We start from the raw sequence: 20,211 nt of genomic DNA, 5'->3' as shown, positions 1-20,211 counted from the left end.
CAGCTCTGGCAAGAAGAACATTTGGTCTCTTTAATTCACTGCCTCGGAAGGTGAAAGGTCAGTCCTGTAAAGACAGCATGGCCACAGAGACTATACATTCCAGACCTCTCGCGGGGGCGATTAGGGGATAAGCCTCTAGTTACTCCGATAGACTGAAGGATGAGCATAACTCCATCTGGGGAAATGGGAAACAGAATATGGCTCCAACCTGCAAAGACACACACTACCACCGTCAGCAAATCTTAATTCAGCATTAAAGTCACTGCTGTACAGGCACTAATTTCAACCTGTATTTCTTCAGTAACTTCTTCATGTAAAGGGCCCTGCTTTGGGAGCCTAAAATCCCTAGTGGGGCAGGTGAGCTAAGAAAGAGTCTCCCATAATGGAGGAGCCGTCCATTATCCGGTATGGTCCCAGTTCACACCTGTTATCCTAGAGTAATTATTGACAGTGTCTCCTCTCCCCATCACAAATGTCCCAGTTTGAATGATAAATTATACAGTCACCCTTCCCAGCACAATAATATTCTAGTACCGGGTAGAAAGAACAGTAGAAGGAAAGGCTGAAAAAGCGGTCCAGGCACAACTTCCCAGAGGACCTTAAATGCGGGTTCCCAATAGGGAACTACGGGGTAAGGTTTGGCCCAGCACAGAGCATTCATTCATTCAACAAATTTTGTGAGGGCCAGTGACCGTGCCTCCAGCCTTCTGCTAGGCACAGATACAATGAAAAGCAAAAGGAGACACAGCTTCCTTACTCTTGGAGTTTGTAGACTCAAGACGAAGGTAGATACGAGGAATCACATAGTTAACGTAGGACTGAAACTGTGGTAAGTGCTACCTAAGACCATCCCACAGGCACTAGTTGTGCAAACTGAAAGATTCCATGTCCAGATAAGCGCGGGAAATACTGCGATCCACCCCCCGCACGGAAATCCACGATGTGCATTAAAGGCTCGGAGACACCTATCTAACCGTTTAACGCAACACATTCCCAACTTTCTGGACCACTGAATTCTTGGCTTTTTAGGTTTTCTGATTTTTGTTTCCCAAACCACAATTACCACCATTCTACACAGAATGAGTGTTTGCAGAACACACACTGGAAGATGCTGGTCTCACATAGCACAGGATTAGAACTCAACGGATTAGTTTTAACAGTAGATACAATCTCATTCCATTGCTCAATGCTCCAGCAACTGTATTTTCCAAGACAATCCTTGAACTTCCAACAAATAACCTTTGCCAAAGGTCAAAATGATTATAGCAGAATTAAATCTTCAATATCATTGTTGCATTCTATCCGTGTGGGCTGCCTGGGCTAAAAATGTATGCCCCGCTCCCAGAAAAAGGTCTTTGCTCTTTTTGTTCCCACAGAAAAACAATGTTAATTTTTCAACCACAGAGAAAAACATATTAGCAATATGCAGACATGGCAAGAACACTTGCCCCTGGGTCTATACGGAGCTGGGTGGGAGTTCCAGCCCTACCACTCGGGATCAGGACTTGGTAACTTTACCCCTGTGAGTTCCAGTTTTCCCAACTGTAAAATAGCATAGAATAAAATAAAATCGCCATCATAATAATACCCGCTCCTTTCAAATCTCACAGGGTTTCTGTGAGCAGCAAATGAAATAAGTAATGTGAATGTGCTTTGTACCCTGCAAAGCCCCACACAATGAGCCAGGTTATTACCCCTTGTCCTGTTGTTCTCCTCACTGCTTTTATTACTAAGTCGAGGCTTCTTGTCTTTTCCAGGAAAGACCTGACTCACTCTCGCCAACTGCAAATATCATCCTTACACCTGGTATTATAAATATCCATTTTCCTTATGGGGGAACTGCTGTCAAAATAGAAAGAGCTGTCGACTCTGGGGCTTTGCAGCAAATCTAATAATGACTTCTTGGGGTCGCTAGCACTCAGGATGGGGAAGGACTGCAGACAAGGGCAGACAAGTAAGTATGCGTCCACGCTGAGTGTTCAGATTGTTTTTCTTTTTAAGAAAATCCCAGAATCCAGCCTTGGCATGGAGTCACTGGTCCTGCAAACTCGTCTAGCCTTGCCCCACAGCTGTTTCCACCACAACACAACTACATTTGAGCGGCAAATGTTTCTCCCCCCTGCGAGTGCTTTTGAATTAAGCAGCGGAGCATTTCCTCTGCGCCTAGAATAGTGTTAGGCGTGGGGGGGTTGGTGATACAAACAGCTACGAGACTTGGCCTCTTTCTCTCGGAGTTAAATGTCTAGATGGGACGGCAAAACAAACAATTAGAGACCCACTGGGACATACATTGTAAGGTAGTCGTGACAAGGGTAATAGGATCGTATTCACCGCCCGACCGCCTATTCATCAGTTCTCCCATTTATTTCTTTAGACAACAAATCCTGATTGAGCTCACACTGTGCTCAGGATGGTGCCAAGGGGGACGGTTTGAAGACACTGAAGACAACATAATTTCTGGCTTCAAGACTCCACGCAAATTGGGAAGACAAACATTTACACGGGAAACAGACAATAAGGAACAGGAGGTCTGATTAGCTGGCGGGGAGAGGGTACCTACCGGGTTCTCGGACAGAGCCATGTCCGACAGAAGCTCCCAGCCGCCGAGGTCCCCACTGTAGTCCTCACTCCACATGGGAGTGAGAGGCCAGGGATCTGACATGGCCGAGAAGTGGTGGAGCCACCTGAGGCCACTTCAGTCTCTGAGCCCCCCACGGAGCGGCACACCGGGGGTCACTCTGCACACTGCAGACAGCTGCACTGAGGCGGGGGCTCAGCCCCAGAATTTTGCCCAGTGGCACTCCCCCCCCACTCTCTCTCTCTCTCTCACACACACACCCACACACACACACACGCCCCTCTCGCAGTACTTCTGCAGTCACTCGGACAGGTGGTAAAGGAGACTAAGAGAACTAGTGGTGACACTGGGATTAGAACTGCTGCCCGCCGAGTTGCCAAGCTGCTGCTTAATTCCCGAGCCACCTTCTCCTCTCTTTCAATCCACTCTCGAGCATTCAGATAGTCCACAAAGCGCAAGTTAGCCACTCAGAGCAGCAGCGTCCTTTGCATCCCCCTCTCCGCCCCCTCCTCCTGGAGCAGAGAGAAGGCTGCACGCTGCGCAGGGGAGCCTGTGCTCTCCCGCCTGGCCCCGGACGACCCTCTCCGGCTGGGCACGGATGCGGTCCTCTGAGGGCCAGGCAAGGCAGGCACACACACGGCGGGCAGGTGGGGAGTTGACTGAGAGCCCTCACAAGTGCCTACCCTCTCTGCACGTGACAGCGCCGGCTGCCACCCCATGTAGCCACAGAGAGACCACGCACAGATCATCTGCCTGGTGATAAATACATATCTTAGGAAATAACTAGGGTACCTTTAAATCATCAAATATTCAATTAACTGCAGCAACAATAAATGAATTGCATAGGATGTTTTAATCATTCTAGAATTAATCAGTTTGGAGCATACTTCTTGGCGATTAGGGTAATACAAGATACCAAAAATACCCTGATTGTGGCATTGAGAGACATAAGCAGCAGCTAGCCTAATAGAAAACATGGAGATTAATGTAAAACATTAAAAGAATAATGATCATCACATGGTTAACCGGGGGGGGGGGCAGCTCAGTACATGCCTGTCAGTACATTATTATTAAGGGACTGCGAGAAAAGAAGGGTCATTTTTTTTTTTCCCTGAAAGCACCCTGAGGTTGTCCCACAATATCTGGCAATCAAAGCCCACGATTCCAGGCATATTCCACCTTGACAAAGACTTTGCGAAGCAAAACTCAAAAATCACAAGCCTAATTGCCGGCGAATGCTCGCATTTCCCTAACAAATGCGAGTGACACAGAGTGACACGCCGCTAACACCAAATACCATGCTACTGGCCCAGTCAAACAACATGCATGACTGACAGCCACGGCAGCTTCTGAACTAATTCCGTTTGTATTTTCATTAACAAATTGCCACACTTATCCCCATGATTGATTTATTGGGCACAGAGCTCCCCCCGACACGGCATTACTAATAGAATGAAACGTCAGGTTATAATATTGTACTACCAAATGAGTTTGCCGGCTTTTTAAAATTTTTAATCCCCATGGCTGGTCATTTGTAAAAACAAGGGGCAGCAGCCTCTGAAGTTCTGATTTGCATGTGCCTGGGGATCCCTTTATCTCCCCACCCCATCTAGGGAGTCCTGGGTCTCTAATTTGGAAAACTACAAACCCAGTCCCTTGTTTCCCACCTCACCTTAACCTGTCCCTATTCTAGTTGGTATTCATGAGGCCATTATTAAACAGGAACAGTTAATATTACATAAGCTGCCGACAGAAGTCCTCAGGTAATAGAACTTTAATCAAAACAAAAAAGATTTCACAACGGTTACGTGGTACAGCCAACCAGCTCATCTTCCAGTTTCTTTTTAATACAGCTAAAGGCCTGGGTGTCCAAAGACTTGGCGTTTACTTTCAAATACTGCTTCCGGCCCATTTTAAAGAGAGTCACACGGTCCAGATACCCCATGTAAAATAAGCTAGAGTCACTGTTACCTCTAAGAAAAGAAGAAACAAAAAGTAGAGCATGAAGATCAAAGGAATTTAACGTACTTGCCATTTCGGGCCAAGTACAAAAAATGACCCTTTGTCTAGAATCTTCCATGGCATCAAAACTAAAGAGGCAGCGAGTGCAATTACATTTTATTTATTTGAGCAAAGAAATGAGATAATTTACTATATTTTCTGGGGGCATCAAGGGGTAGGGAAAAGAATATGCTCTTTGAAGCTGGACCGACTTGGATTTTAATCCCAGCTTTGATACTTAATTTGCTTTGTGAACTGGGGCAAGATCCTTGAACTTCTCTGTGTCTCTGTTTCCCTATCTATAGGAGAGGAATACAAAATACACTCCTAGAACAGTTACGTGGTAGAGATGTACATCATAGGCCCCCTCCCCGACTTCTCTCCCAAGTTGCCTCGAAGGTGCGTGGCAAGGCGTCGGCACCTTGACACTTGGGACCACTAAGGAGACAGCTCGGTGCCCCTGTAAACTGGCCCCTAAGACATCCCATGCAGGTCACTAATTATAAAAGCCTATTGAGGGGCCCAACGTTATAAGGAGTCTCGGGCTGCTGCTCCATCTGGTGGCTCTCCCTAAAGATGACAAAGGAGGCTAGAGAGGGAACTTGAGGGGGTAAGACAACAGAGAGACAAGGGGGAGTGGGGGGTGGGGGGGAGGGGCGGGCAATGTGCCTCATTATGAGGACATCTCGTCCCTGATTACATTAGGCATGGGCAAGGGCGGGATGCATATGCAGAAAGGCCCATCATCAGCTGAGAGGACCTAATGGCAGATGGAATTTCAAGTGGAGAGTACTTAATTCAGTGGGCTCTGAATAGCCATTAGTTCACTGTTCATTTATTTGGTGTCATAACTAGTTTCTATAGAAGAGTGAGCTATAAATGGGGAGCAGGGTTATAGTCTGAAAGAAAAATAAGGTACACATCCAGAAAGATTGCCCTCAAAAACCAAGAGCCTATCTGGAAGTGCCTGGCCGCCCACCCCTCATTCCTCTGGTCACCTGGGCTGGGCAGTGAGGTCTTGCTGGCTGCTGCCACTGTGTCTGCCGCCCAGGTGCCCCAGGGCCACACTCATGCTTACACATTCTCAAGGCTGGACGCCTAGATTCCTTAATCGTGCTGCTCACACTTAAGGTGTATCCTACTTTTCTTTGCCAGCCTCCCAGTCTCTGGCCTACCTCGCTTGCCCCTTCCTGCCTGTGCTCTTAGCCTTCCGCCGGCTCTTGGTGCCTGTCCTATAACCCACAGGCCTTCTAGCCACGGTCCTTCCCTTTGGAGATTTCTAGGCATGCATCGGACCCCTCAGGGCCTGCAGGATACCCATTTCTATCCTGTCTGGGGTGCTAGGGCACTGTAACCAAGAACCATTTAAAATTAAAATCCTGACCCCATTAAATTCCTACTGCTGCACTGCCATTCACATTAATGGCTGAATTGTGGGCAGGCCTGTAACTTCTTCTAGTAAAAGAGGAAACTGTAAGACTACAGATGGACAAACTGGAGTGACGTCAGGCAACCTCTGAACTCTGTCAATAGCTGCTGTTAACAAGGCCAACACGCATGATCTACACACATCCAGAAGACTTGCCGAGAAGCAAGTTCACTTTTGAACTTGGTCATTTAAAAAATAAATGTTAGAGTTTTTAGAGTGTCCATATACTCCTAACCGCTCCACGATCACAGCAAATTCTCATCGTCTACAGCAGCTAAATCCCTGCAAGGCAGCCATCTCACTTTCTGCTAACTATGATCTTATAAAGTAGCAAAAGAAAAACATACTGACAAGAAACAGTTTCGTGTCCAAGTTCCACCACTAATTAGCTGTGTGGTTTGGGACAATTCACTTCATCGCTCTCCAGCCTCTACGACAAAGGCAGGGGACTATATGGCAAGTTCCTAATGTTTTGTACCTCACATAACATTACAAAAAAAAAATCAGAGATCTACATAAGATAACCAACTTTTTCGTTAGCCACGAAAGGCCACAAGGAAAACAATATCTAAAAGGTAGGAGGGGTACAATCTCCAAATACATGACAGGTTCTTCAAAATACAAGACAGCAAACTCATACCAACATCAAACACACTCACACATACCATTGTTCTTACAGTTCCCATTTCACCACAGAATAACTTTTGTCTTGGACCAGTTACCAGGTGAGATGATCTCTTGGGTATCTTTTGGATTTTGTAATTTTATTCACCTTCTATTTTATTCTGTTACGTTACATATATTTTATTCTACAGAGCAGTAGACTTCTTGACATTCTATTCTCTATATCCTATGCATGGACTATTTTGTCCATGGGGCATGGATGCCAACTATCAAATCCCAAATACATTTTCTCTTTCCCTGCTGATGCTTTTTAAATGCATGGGAGAGGCAAACTAATGTTTAGACCAACCAGTACCAACATAATTAAGAAGGCAGCCCTTACGTAACAAGTCACATAGAACACACAGCACACATCCTGTGCGCCTTACCTGTGAAACTGGTCTCCCACCTTAGTCGTCCTAACATGAACCTGAAGACCATTTACAAAAGACCATTCGCAGTCTCTCTTGCTAGGAGTCCACATTCCCTACAGCATAGCATGTGATCTATCACGTGCCACGTATTCCAAAGCCCAACATGAATTCTTAGGAGGGGCTGGGGGGGGGCAGGAGGAAAATCAAGTAGCACAGCGTTCCAGAAGTGTAGAAAAGAAAGCGCTTCAAAGAGAAAGTGTCCATTAAGTAAGAAAAGGATGCAGACTTGGCGGTTGAGTTTGGCAAGGTCTAGGTCATGGGCAACCTTGGTCAGAGCTGCTTCAGTGGCACGCTGTGTGCTCGAAGCTGACTGGAATGTGTGGAGGAGGGAGTGGAAGGATGGGAGGAGAGAGTGAATAATCAATTTCCCCTGTGAAAGGAAGCAGACAAATCGGGGGAGAGGAAGTTGTGATGTGATGCGGGCCAGGTCAAGGTTTTTTCTTTGTTTTTTTAAGAGGGATGATATTAAGGCATTTTATATACCAATGGGTGGGGGGGGAAGTGTTGCAAAAGAGAGAGTGGATGGTTATAAAAGCAAAGTCCTTGAGAAGGAGAGAGCGCATCGGGACACAATTGGAGAGGACGGCCTGAAATAGGTGCATGGACACTTCTGGACGCTGCTTCCATTGTAAGAGGAGGGAAGGCAGAGTATCTAGATACATAAGCAGTTGGGTTGGAGCAATTAAAGAGGGAAAGATGTGGCGTACTTGTCTGATCGTATCTATTCTGCTCCTTACAGTAGGCGGCAAGGTCATCAGCTAAGAATGGGGGGTGCTTATTGGAAATGCGAAGAGAAAGGAAAGGTGGGAAATAGTTGTCTTGGAGAACAGGAACATGGATTTGCTAGGGAAGTCTAACAGAACTCTCTGGCGATGTTGAAGGGAGAAAGAGAAAGAGCTAGCTAGCTACGCGGGAAACACCGGAGACTCTGTGCCTACCCCGAGTATGGAGATAAAGGCAGGAGGAGGCAGGGGGAAAGGAGAGAGCTGGAGGCCAAGTAGCTCCGGTGATTTAGAAGGAGATGACACTCTGCTCCCCACTATTAGTACTGCCCTTTCCAACAATGATTAGCTAATTACCCACAGTTCACAGTTCTCCCACTGCTCTAATCTGTGAGAGGCTTCATTCTGCCTGAAACAAGCAGAGAGCCCAGGAGCAGGGGTAATGATTTTCTGGGACCCCACAGTGGTGAAGCCCATAATATTACCCAGAAGGCCAGGGGAAATTAAGCCCAGGGCCAAATATGGCCACAGGGCTTGAGGATCTCTTCTGGGGGCTAAATGAATTCAACTCTGTCTCTAGGGAAGCAGAGAACTCGATTAACCCACAGCCTCCTGAGAGAGATCATTCCTACACAACACTGGAAGGGAGGAGTTTCCAAATGGTGTAAAGATGAGCTGTTTTACATTATTTAAATATTTCGCATTTAAGCAAACATTTATCACGTGATCATTAGCATGAAATATTTTAAAGTACAATTATCTTTTCTAATATACCCAGGATTGACAAGTTCTTCAAAAGCATTTATGGTTTCTAAAGATACAAGGACTTCCTTGTTGGGGCAGAAAAAACTGAAGGAGGGGCTCAGGTTTTTCTGGTAGCTTCTGAAGACATTGCCACAGGCATCTTATGGGGTCTTCAATTAAGTGCTGTAACCCCATTTATAAAAGAACCTTTTAAATACCTATCTTTGGCTCATAGTTCTTAAAAAACTTGTAGAAAATGAAGGTCTCTCCTTGACATTCACAATCCCTCGCCCTAAAGGAGCCACTTCAGTTTTCTTGTAAATACATAGCTAATGATTTAAACGTCTGCTTCAAAACGAGAAACCCAGATTTCAGTTGGATTTTCTTCTAGCTAAATTCTCCCTAAAGCCACGTAAGCGGAACAGGCTTTATAAGTCTGTAAGTGGCTCCACTTTCAGACTAACCCCTAATGAACTTGGCGCCTCCTTGACTCTCTACACCCTGCACTTAGGATCGTCTTAATTGCCAGCGGATGACACTGCGGTTCCACAGAAAAAGTTACAGTTGCTCTTCCTTGCCGGCTCCCCTATTATTTATAACTCTAATTAAAACACTTTTATCTATTAATGCCAAGTGACACTGTTAAATATATTCAGGGAAGTTCACATTTTTTTCTATACTTCTGAAATCTCTTAGATCTGCGCCCACTTACATGTGGTTTCACTGCTCGCTAAAATGAAACGATAGCTAAGAATAACTCACTTCCATTAGATTTATAAATCTCATTAATTAATTCTACATCTCCAATGGTGTAGAGACCAAACTCAAACCCAAGATCTAATTAAAGAGAAGTAAAAAAAAAAATGTTAAGAAACAACACTGAGATTGAAACACAGAAGTAACTGTTTAGCCCCAAATTAATGAGGCGCTATGCTAAGCAAGCATGTCCATTAATCCCTAATGAGGATTTTAAACACATTAAAACTTTCTAATACAAAATGTTTGCCTTCCTTTTATCCAATAACAAATAAGCCAATAATTTTCTGGCTCTAAATGACACTATTAACTGTCACGGCATGTTTTATTTGACAAACCCTCCATTCAAATACTGTAAAACCAATTAATTTGCCTGCTGTGAAATGTGTTTCTTGATAGCTTTTATGCGATTTTTTTTCTTCTCAAAGAAATGTAAATAGGAGGGCAATGTAGGGGCCTGATTTTGCTTCAAAAAATATGCCACAGCAGCTATAGGTTGTCTACCCTGTTTGCAATTCAAATGAATTGAAAGACAACCTCCATTTTCAGGTCACAATTGCAAATTGGTCTCCTGATAAGTAAACTGTGTCAGAGTAATAGTTTGATTACCAGGAAGATAGTCTCATATTTGAGAACAGAGAGTTGGCAAAATTACCCCATTGTTTGATTGTAAATAATGACTCGCAATCCTGGCCCTTACCCTTCCTGCTTTGTTAGGTGAACTGGCACTGGGACCTGTCTCCGGCTCCATCCAGCCTTCCCCCAAATGCACCTGCATGCCTGTCCAGGAGACCACTCTCGGAAACAGGACTTTATTCCTGATGCTTTTATTTGAAAACACCACAACTGGTCACACTTTTTTGTTGGCAGAAAAATCAACAGAACAAATACAAGAAGTTCCTGTTTCTTAAACTTCCCCTGGGCCTTACTTAATATCTCCAGTTAGCTTGAGAGATGGCCCCAAGGCCCCATCTTCCCAGCATTTATGGGACATTCTGAAACATTTGGCTCATGGAAGGGCATGGCACTTTTCCAGAAAATCACTCTGCAAACACAGACCCTTGACACAGAGTCATAAAGAAAGGGTCTGCGGCATTAAGTGTGGGCCCACTCTGTGGTGCATCTTGAGCCCATTGCATCATACACCGAAGACCAAAGAGGGAGTGATGCATGGTGGACCATGGTTTATGGAGCCCAGCGCTCTATGCCAATTAACGTGGACAGCGTACACAGGGCACCAATGATCTTCGCTTCTCTCACATCCGCACGAAAACCCGGGATTGGTTACTTCTCAGCTGTGAAAGTCTGCAGGACAAACCGACACCTGGCAGGTGTTTATAATTCCATGTACAATTACAACACATTACTGATACAAATAAAATACACTCGGTGAGATAACCAGACTTACTCCTGAACCAGTGTGTTGGAGATCTTCCAAACTTGGGAGTTTAGAAAAAAACTGTCCGCGTTAAGAAAATTGTCCCGAATGGAAAATAGACATTGCATTCGCACTCTGCACAGTACACTGCACTGGGCATTATGGGAAATTCAGTAAAATGCCAATGATAAAAGACTAACTGTCCACAGGGAGCATCTGCTCCAGATGAGTGTACTGAATGTGCATACCTAAAATGGTAAGGACAGTGCCAATTAGCACATATTTTCGGATCCTTGAACCAGGCACACGGGCAGGAGGATTTTTCTTTGAGTGAGTATGACAGCCGGTTTGGGTGGCATGGCTTGGGTGACCAAATATGCGAATTTCCAGAATATCTAATACGGGAAGAATGGAAGTGATTATTTCACACCAGGACTATCCTAGAAATCCCAGCCTCTGTGGCAATCCTGCTTTTAAAAAAAGACAGACGTGGGGCACCTGGCTGGCTCAGTTGGTGGAGCCTGTGATGCTCGATCTCGGGGTTGTGAGTTCAAGCCCCACGTTGGGAGTAGAGATTACTTAGAAATAAAATCTTTAAGAAATAAAAATAAAAAAAGACAGATGAATAGCTTTGGCAATACTTATAACAGGAAGTCACAGAAGGGAGAACTATCTGCGGATCTGGGGTAGTCAGGCAAGGAAGTGAGATGTGACCTTAACTTTGACTATGAGAACACATTTGGACAGGTAGCAACTGCAGCACTCTGGCCAATCACAGTTTCTCCAGATATAAAACAAAGGGGCTGGCCTAGAATCCAGTCTCGAAAGTGACTCCAATCTGTTAAGACAAGTCTATCAGTCTGTGGTCCAAAGTAAATTAGTTTCAAAACTTCAACTTGTATTCATCAGTTGATCTCTCGTTAATAGAAGTCTCCAATCTAGGGGTGCCTGGCTGGCTCAGCCAGAAGAGCATATGACTCGTGATCTCGGGATTGTGAGTTCGAGCCCCACCCTGGGTATATATATTTACTTAAAATAAATAAATAAAATTTAAAAAAAAGTATTATATATAAGAAAAGAAGTCTCCCATCTAAAATGAAGAGCTATCAATCTCAAAGGTGTAGAGCCCACGTGATCTACAGAAGTAAAAATGTCAAGCCATTCCAGCAAATACTTTCAAAATGGAAACAGACAGACACTATGCATTAGAGCTTCAGTGGAAGCATTTAAAATGTGAACAGTTTGATTTTTATTAACAGGGAGACCACAGCGACAATTAGATGCCATTTTCAAAAGTAATATGTTGGCCCCGAAGCCAAAGTGCCTCAATCCTGTGAGATCTTCTCATTGAGTTAGAAGTGATTGCTAAATGGGAGTGAAAATATAATCTATACTTGGCTAAGTCAAAAAACTTGAAGCCAAAACATGTAGAAATGGCTCTGTTTGAAAAGATTATTTTGAAAAATCCCACAATAGTTCCTAAATCTTCTTTTTTAATCAAGATTTGGGAATGTGCTGAGACCACCAGACATCAAGTGTGCCTGCGACCTTTTCGACTGTCAGACCAGACAGATTTTTATCTTATGCGAATCAACCCAGAGCTTCAAAGGTGCAGTGCCAGAGCACGAATCCATTTCACTAGACAGTCATTGAAATTATAATTCAAAGTTCAACTTACTTTCGCATTTTCTACTGCAATACTTTTGGCAGCCCAGGGCAGAAAGTCGAAACCTGGTTTCCAATGGAGACCACTTCTAGTGGTTTCTAAATGTTGGCAGCAAGAATTCTTTCTTGTCAAAGAGATCAGCAGTCGCTGGCTTTCATTAATTTACTTTCAATGACTGCTGCTCACTCTGAGGAAGACTTTCTTTACCTAAGGATGTTGACCTGCTGTTGGACCCCATCAGAAACAGACACGAAGAGACACTGATATATTAGGAGATTGGGAAATCCCCTCCAGTGGCCTTCACAGACTCCACAACTTCCATTTATTCTCACTGATGCCATGAGCACAAAAAATAAGATTTGTGGCGAAGACATATAGCTAGAATCTATAAAAGCTCCCAACTCAAGATAAATAAACTCACCGATATATATTACACTATAAAGTGTTATTTGACGATCTTTAGAATCAGTTTAAGGGCATTCTTCATCCAAATGGATTATCATAAAGAAGGGGGACTTTTAAAATCGAAAGCAATACGCCAACTTAAACGATGCAATTACCAATACTTAGTGTGCATTTAGCTGGGCACCCAAAAGGCCCTGGGCTGAGGGTATACTGGAAATAAAAATTCATTGTGGTCACGCCAATCTTGAAATGATCTGGCCTTGCACGTAGGTACCTATACAACACATTTTGTTGATTTCTAAGTGTTCTGCCTTGTTTTACAATCTCTGCTCCAAAGGCAAGTGTGACACCTTATCAGGATGCTACTAGGTTTTTAGCGGCATCAAACATCTATTTTGTAATGATCAGCTTTCCAATTAGCATTTTCAAGATTCTCAGTTTCTCCTCTCTGTAAACAATAATCTAACCCCAAGTGAGATCTCCTAATCTGTAAGGTGAAGATCTTAACCCCTTAATTCAAAACTCTTAAGAACAGCTTCCTGGTGGCATCGTTTCATGCTGCTGGTCTATAAACATAGACTCACAGAGCTCCCACAAAAGCCACAGGAATTCAGGAGCCAAGTTCACGGACTGGACGAAGGTTCCCTTCTGGGATGAGAGGACACTTATCTCTGTGACAGGGCAGAAAATGTTCTTACAAATTCTAGACCGTCAACAGAAACGGGAAAAAGACCACCGATGGTCTAAAGAGAGACCTATGAAATGGCACATTGAAAACCTGAGAGAAGAAGAAGAGCATCTTGAAGGTACATCACCTGTATCATCATGAATCTGAGTCCAAGCTTTGAAGAGTACCTGCCGTCGCCACCCATAGACCAACCTGTTCCTCCAGCCAGGCCCCCTAAGTTGCTAAGCATTGAGGCTTCAGGTTCAGTACCTTGCTACTCTACTTTGCTCCTCCTTTGGCTTCCACATCTCGACCATTTTATATCCGACTGAAGGAAATCCCTACAGGTTCATGGGCAGTCCAAATATGCCAAGAAAACTGTCTTCCCACGAACAGTCATGGCCAATCTTGATTTGAGAAGTCATGAATATGTGGCAAAATGAATTTACTGGTGCCTGGCTGAGGCTGGAGTGAAGAAAGACACTTGCTCACTCAACAAAACATACCCCTCACCTTTTATTGTTCCATTCGAGAAATGGGGAAGGAGGCAAATAGCGCTGGCAGGGGCAACCTTTCTATCTTTACAAATTTGGTCTCTTGGAGTAAGATGGGCACTCTGAAAAAGGACTGTCCGTGATGGCCATTCCAGCGACGGTGGAGGCCCTTGGTCCAAAGCATTCAAGGTCTGACTGTGATCTACTAAGTCTGCCGGAGAGCAGGGAGGAGAAATAGTGGGTAATAAATGAAACAACGCTCTAATGATACATGTGCCATCCGTCACCTGCAAACTTAATTCTCAATGGAATACTTCTCAGTTGCTTGTCTAGTAACGGACACGTTCATCTGACAATATACTCTTGTCAGAGAAAGGACCTAGGGGTTATATATTCCAACCTTCTAACATGTGACCCATTTTAAAACTAAGAACCAATGAAGTGCAGAGAGGTAAAAGAATTGGCCCAACGTCACACAGCCAGGTGAACAGAAGGACTGGAGCTAAACGCTATTCCATCAAACAGAAAAGGTCAAGTTTTTGTGATATTATACAGTCACTGACTTACATAATCCCTGTGATGGAGGACTCATTATCTCATGATTACATTTGATTCGATTCAAGTCACTTCAGTTCCATTAAACAACTAAAGCAGCTCTACTCAAGCTTCTTCTGGAAGATCTAATTGATCTATTTACACAGCCCCCTGTATTCTGTTGGGAAATGGTGGGGCGGTGGGGAGAGAAGTGCCTGCCTTACCCCTGAAAACAGTATCTAAATGGAGTATCTCTTCAAAAATTTTACGTTTTAAATAGTGTGATGCCATGGTGATTGTTAAGACTGTGATGAAAGACATCTGGGAAAGCCGTGTCTGGTGCCCTCCCCCACCAGCACCACCAGAGGCTGGATTATTGGATAGTCAGAGTCCAGCTATGTCTCGAGCCAGGTGTGTTGGGCAATAGGCCAAAGCTCCTGCTTAGATTCTTTGGCTAGAGGGGCATAGTGGTCATGGTCATTGCCTTGGCTTCCACAGCATCATGTTTGGTCTGAATACCTGAACCAATCAAAGCAAAGAGACAGGAAATGGGAAATAGTGAGAAGAGAAGGTTAGATGAATAAACCCATTTTGTACATTTTGACTTAAGTGCAGAAAATAACAGTATTTGCTAACTTCTGGAGCAACATGCATCGGTACACGTCCCATGCCTATAAACGATCCTTCATATGCCTACATCCTAGTGTGGTCATGGAGATTAAGTAAGCTCAAGGATGAGCCCGGCCCAATGCAAGTGCCCCGCAAGCATTTCTGTGAACAACAGGCATTTACACAAAACCTACAACCAACCTATGGACTGAGAGCAACCTCCAGGCCTAGTCCGTCTAGACTCAAGAGTGGACACTTGCTGACAGCTGCCCCCCAGGCCCACTGAATGCTATATGCAGACCATCCTGGCGAGGGCATCTTACATGATGATTTTCACAGCTGAACACTTCACCAGTAGATTGACTTAATGGTAGGGTGCAAAAATGCAAACTATAATGCCAACAAAACCTAGGATATATATTATTATCCCCATTTTGTAAATGATGAAAGTGAGGTTCAGAGAGGTTAAGTGATTTGCCCAAGATCACACAGTTAACATGTGATAGAGCCAAGATAGAAAACCATGTCTATATGACTTCAAACCCGTGGGTTTTTTTTTTAAGATTTAATTTATTTATTTGATGGGGAGAGAGACAGCCAGCAAGAGAGGGAACCCAAGCAGGGGGAGTGGGAGAGGAAGAAGCAGGCTCCCAGCGGAGCAGGGAGCTCGACACGGGGCTCGATCCCAGGACTTTGGGATCACGCCCTGAGCCGAAGGCAGATGGTTAATGACTGAGCCACCCAGACGCCCCTAAACCCGTGTTTTTAACCACTGTATGAGAAAATAATATATTACTGAAAAGTAAGTTATGTAGTAGCCCTTATTAAAGTTGTGTTAATCATTTTCACTTTGCAAAACTCCTGTGTTGTACCAATATAACAGAATGTAGTGCACATACACATTGCAGTTCAAAAAGCCCAATTTCTCCATTGTTCCGATGAGCATGAGATTATATATGCCAGCTCTGTAGGATAAACAAGATATCATGATGATTTCTTTGCATTCACAACTCCTACGGCCAATGCAGTCGCTTCAAATTAATCCATACAAAGTATAATGTGTAGCTTAATGGGCTATTTCAAAGGATCTCAAAGAGAAGCTGATTAAAATGGCCATGAGAGGATTTGGTGGCATTTCTTCTTGGTACATAACAAATTAAATCAAACCAGAAGTAAGATTATGTGGAGCCTGTTGAATAAAAACAAGTCATTCAGGAGTGAAAGTTTTTTAAAAAAAGAAAAACTTGAATTGACCTGCTGTGGATTTCTGAATTTGAAAATTCAGTGTTTCTCTCTGCAGCTATGAAATATGTATGTGAGCGTATATAGAATAGATAGATATTGGCCCACAACTGAGAATCTAATGGCAAAATGGGTCCCCCTTGAGGGAATTTCATAGCTAAATTTTTCAAAGCCTGCATTTCTCACAAATTCCCTCTAATGGGTTCAATACTCATTTGTTTATTCTAGTTGGCTCTAATCAGAGGAAACCTACTCTTTCCCGTATTATCATGAAAAACTTTGTGGTCCAGTCATGTTTGAAATGCTCCTTTGACATTGATCATGGCCAAGCTGACCCTCTGACAACCAGTTCCACTGTCTGGTCAATTCAACGCATCAGTAGACTTGTATTTCCATCTCCCTGTTTCCAGAGCCCCAGGTTGGACAATAAATACACCTCATAATCAGCCTGCCTACTTCTACCAAAAAGAGAGAGGGGATTTTTTAAATGTATGGTTTACCAAGTGACAATGGGGTGGCTGATGGGAGAACCTTGCAGCTGAGGTCAGAAGAGCCCAGGTTTCATTCTTCTCTCTGGATGTCTCACCCAGGAAATGAAGAAACTGGAGGAACATGTATCCCAGATTTTACAGAGCTCCCCAAAATAATATCATGACTGGTGATCAAATAAATCGGTCATACTGAAATCAGTAAGACTGAAAGTAAGTCATATTATAATAGCCTACAAGTGATGATTCCTTTTAGGAAGGTGGGTTATACTTTCATTCAGAGCGCTCAGTAAGGGTTGGACTCTGAGACCGTCTTCATTTTGTCAAGACAACATTTGATGGCTTCAAACTATATCATCTGAATCATCCCTCACTATTTATTCTGCTAGATGGGGTCCATTTTTCATCAAGTGTGTGTCTTTGGTGAATCACCTCTGTTCTCTGGGCCAAAGACTCCCTGCTATGAAATGAAGGGGTCTGATGCTCTCCATGGTCTATACTGCATATGAGCCTCTATTGATATCCCTATGATCCCCAAGGGCCTCCTGCAGTGTTTAGGTGAAACAATCACCTTTTCGATAACCAGTATTCCCAACTTAGGGGACGCACGATCCCACTGGGAAGGTAGAAAACTCAAACCCACCGTCCGTTCCCAGCTTCAAGCTGCCAGTCATTTCTGGGGTCCAGATAAGGAATGCAGGACTAGATTCTTCATTGGCTGAGATAAGGCATGGGCACAAATTTTAGAAAGCTGACTGACCACATCTCTGTAAAGGCAGCATGTTCTTAGGACACACTTTAAAGCAATTTACAACCAAATAATCATTTCAAGAGATGACAGACAATAATATCCTTCAGTAATTCTGGTGGGAAATATCCCATCACGGCTCCTGAATTCATAAAGAAATTAATGCCTTCCAGGGGTATCATTTCTCCCTAGAACACATTCAAGTGGGCGTCATTTAGTTCAGCCTCTTTAGTAAATATGCAATAAGTTGTATACATGAGCGCAGTAATCAGGGCACACATGCACACAGGACGCTCATCAATTGTTTTAGTGCATTAAAAAAAAACACAACAAAACCAAACCAAACCAGAGTACACGTAATAGCTTCAAACCTGAAACTGACGTAAATTCAGTTTTTACAAATGCTACAGCGTACTAGGTGAGTCGTTGGCTCTGAGAGGCCCCGCAAGGTTCTCTGCCTAGGCAGCCCCAGCCCTCAGACTGCGGAACGGAACGGATGGGGGTTCCTGGGAGCAGTGCAGCAGCGGAAACAAAGAGGGCCTCATTACCATGCGAGGCACAACAGCCTTCAGATGTGATGAGAAACGTGACTGCATGACAAACCGGGCCTGGGGAAATTTCAGAATCTGACCACCCAAGCATGCAGAAGAGGGTGGCGTGAACAGGGCCAGGACAGCAGGAAGGTGGGTCGGCTCTGCACGGAGCATGCCGGTGGAGGCCCCCGCTGTCAACGGCCAGGGGCCCTTGGACCCGCAATCACACAGCTTTTATGTGAATAGGGATCCACACAGACACAGTTCCTGATATGTGGCTTTGTGGAACTGCTGGAAACAGAAAAGCTAATGGAAGTACATGCTTCATTTTTATTGCATTAGGCCGTTTAGTATGCATTTTACACACAATTCTATACCGCTCTGGAGCGAGTATGAAACCAGTTGCTGCCTGTGGATAGTTCTGACGGAAGATAAACAATCGCTTAAGTCCCTCTCCCTGCCCCAAATGATTTCTCCGCCAAGTCTAAACCAGCCCGAATGTGCTGCCAAAGGCACTGAAGTTGTGCTTAGTGGGGGGAGGGACATCAACTCTCAGATCACACAAATGACGATTTAGCCCTCTGCTAAGAAGGCTCACGTTAGAACCTGGAAGCTGAGGCTGAACGAAGTAGCCTTAACTAAAATATGGACTTTCTTCTTCCACCAAATGTGCCACTCTATCTTTAAAGGTGTCTGCTACTGTTCTAGAAGGACGAGATTAACTGAGAAAGAGAGTTTGCAAATTTCTCTGCTCAGATCAATACAATTCCCCCACTCCGGAGTCTCTTTATTGATGACAATCTCTTTCATTGTAGTGATTAGAGATTCAGCATCTTTTAATCACCTTCAACATGACAACTACACGTATCTATATCTCTGTGATTTACAGCAATTGACGGGGTGTTAAAAATCAGTGATTATGAGGTTGGCTTTTTGGTGTTACTGATTTTCCAATCTATTTCAACCAAATTGCAAATAATGCACATTAAGCCATTGTTGCGATGTTGACACAAGCAGGCAAAAGGAAATCTGAGTTTGATATTGACACTCCGATGCTAATGAACTGAAACTATAATGTGAACTTTCAATATTCCTAGTCTCATAACAAGTGCCTCTCTTCTGCTTCCTAACGAGTGGACGCTGTGGCCAATCATCTATAATACATTGTTGTTATTGGGAGGCTTGGGGTTTTTTTACATAATGACACATATTTTTGAGATGTAGTAGACACATTTCAGTTTGGAGCCATAATGAAACAGCTTTGCCTATCCACAAATTAAATATCACATCTCAAAGAGGCAGCTTGGACTGCTCTCTCTCTCTCTCTCTCTCTCTCTCTCACACACACACACACACACACACACACACACACACACTGATTGTTGTTCAAAACACTGATTCAGAAACTTGACTAACTTTTCACACCATTATATACCGATGCACAAATTCCCTTCTGTTACATAGGACTAGGTCCAAAATCATGAAATGCAACGAAAGAGAGACGATCTTAACAAAGAAGTTAAAAACCTAACTCTGGCCAACAGCTGTGACTAGATACCTAGGGTTGTTTTTTTTTTTTAAGATTTTATTTATTTATTTGACCGAGAGACAGGCAGTGAGAGAGGGAACACAAGTGGGGGGAGTGAGAGAGGGAGAAGCAGGCTTCCCGCTGAGCAGGGAGCCCGATGCGGGGCTCGATACCGGAACGCCAGGACCATGACCTAAGCTGAAGGCAGACACTTAACAACTAAGCCACCCAGGCACCCCTAGATACCTATGTATCAGTAAACATTTGTGACTAATAAATGTCAGTAAACATTTGTGACTAATAACCACCCTTTACCGAGCATCTATTCTGTGCAGGCGCTTGGCATATATATAAACTGTAATGTTCATAATGCCCATGAAGTAGGAACCAGGACCTCACATTTAGACAGGGATCAGGCTGGGGCCAGCTACCTGGCCCTTGGATAAAGGAAATGAGATTAAGACCATGGCCCATTGGTCCCCACCGTATCAGGCCCACTGCTGCTTCTACTGTACTCTAGACAGGCCATTAGATAATGCTTCAAAGACATGTAAAACAGAGGCTCAACTGTTAATGCTCATTGCTATGGGTT

At 44.0% G+C, this 20,211-nt stretch overlaps 1 protein-coding gene across 8 annotated transcripts in view; it reads right to left on the bottom strand.

Moving 5' to 3' along the window:
* The window catches only part of AFF2 (AF4/FMR2 family member 2), a 444,617-nt gene that overhangs the window by 172,576 nt on the left and 251,830 nt on the right, over window positions 1-20,211 (bottom strand). Inside the window, exon 1 of one of the 8 annotated variants that reach the window (XM_034648991.1) lies at window positions 7,061-7,161. The exons of the other annotated variants lie outside the window; for them this stretch is intronic. The gene's annotated coding sequence lies outside the window, so the exon portion shown is untranslated. Of the gene's footprint in view, window positions 1-7,060; window positions 7,162-20,211 lie in introns of those variants that run through there. 8 annotated transcript variants of the gene reach the window in all.

Source organism: Ailuropoda melanoleuca, chromosome X (genome assembly GCF_002007445.2).
Source record: "Ailuropoda melanoleuca isolate Jingjing chromosome X, ASM200744v2, whole genome shotgun sequence".
Taxonomy (NCBI): Eukaryota; Metazoa; Chordata; class Mammalia; order Carnivora; family Ursidae; genus Ailuropoda; species Ailuropoda melanoleuca.
This window is presented reverse-complemented; position numbering and strand designations above follow the sequence as displayed.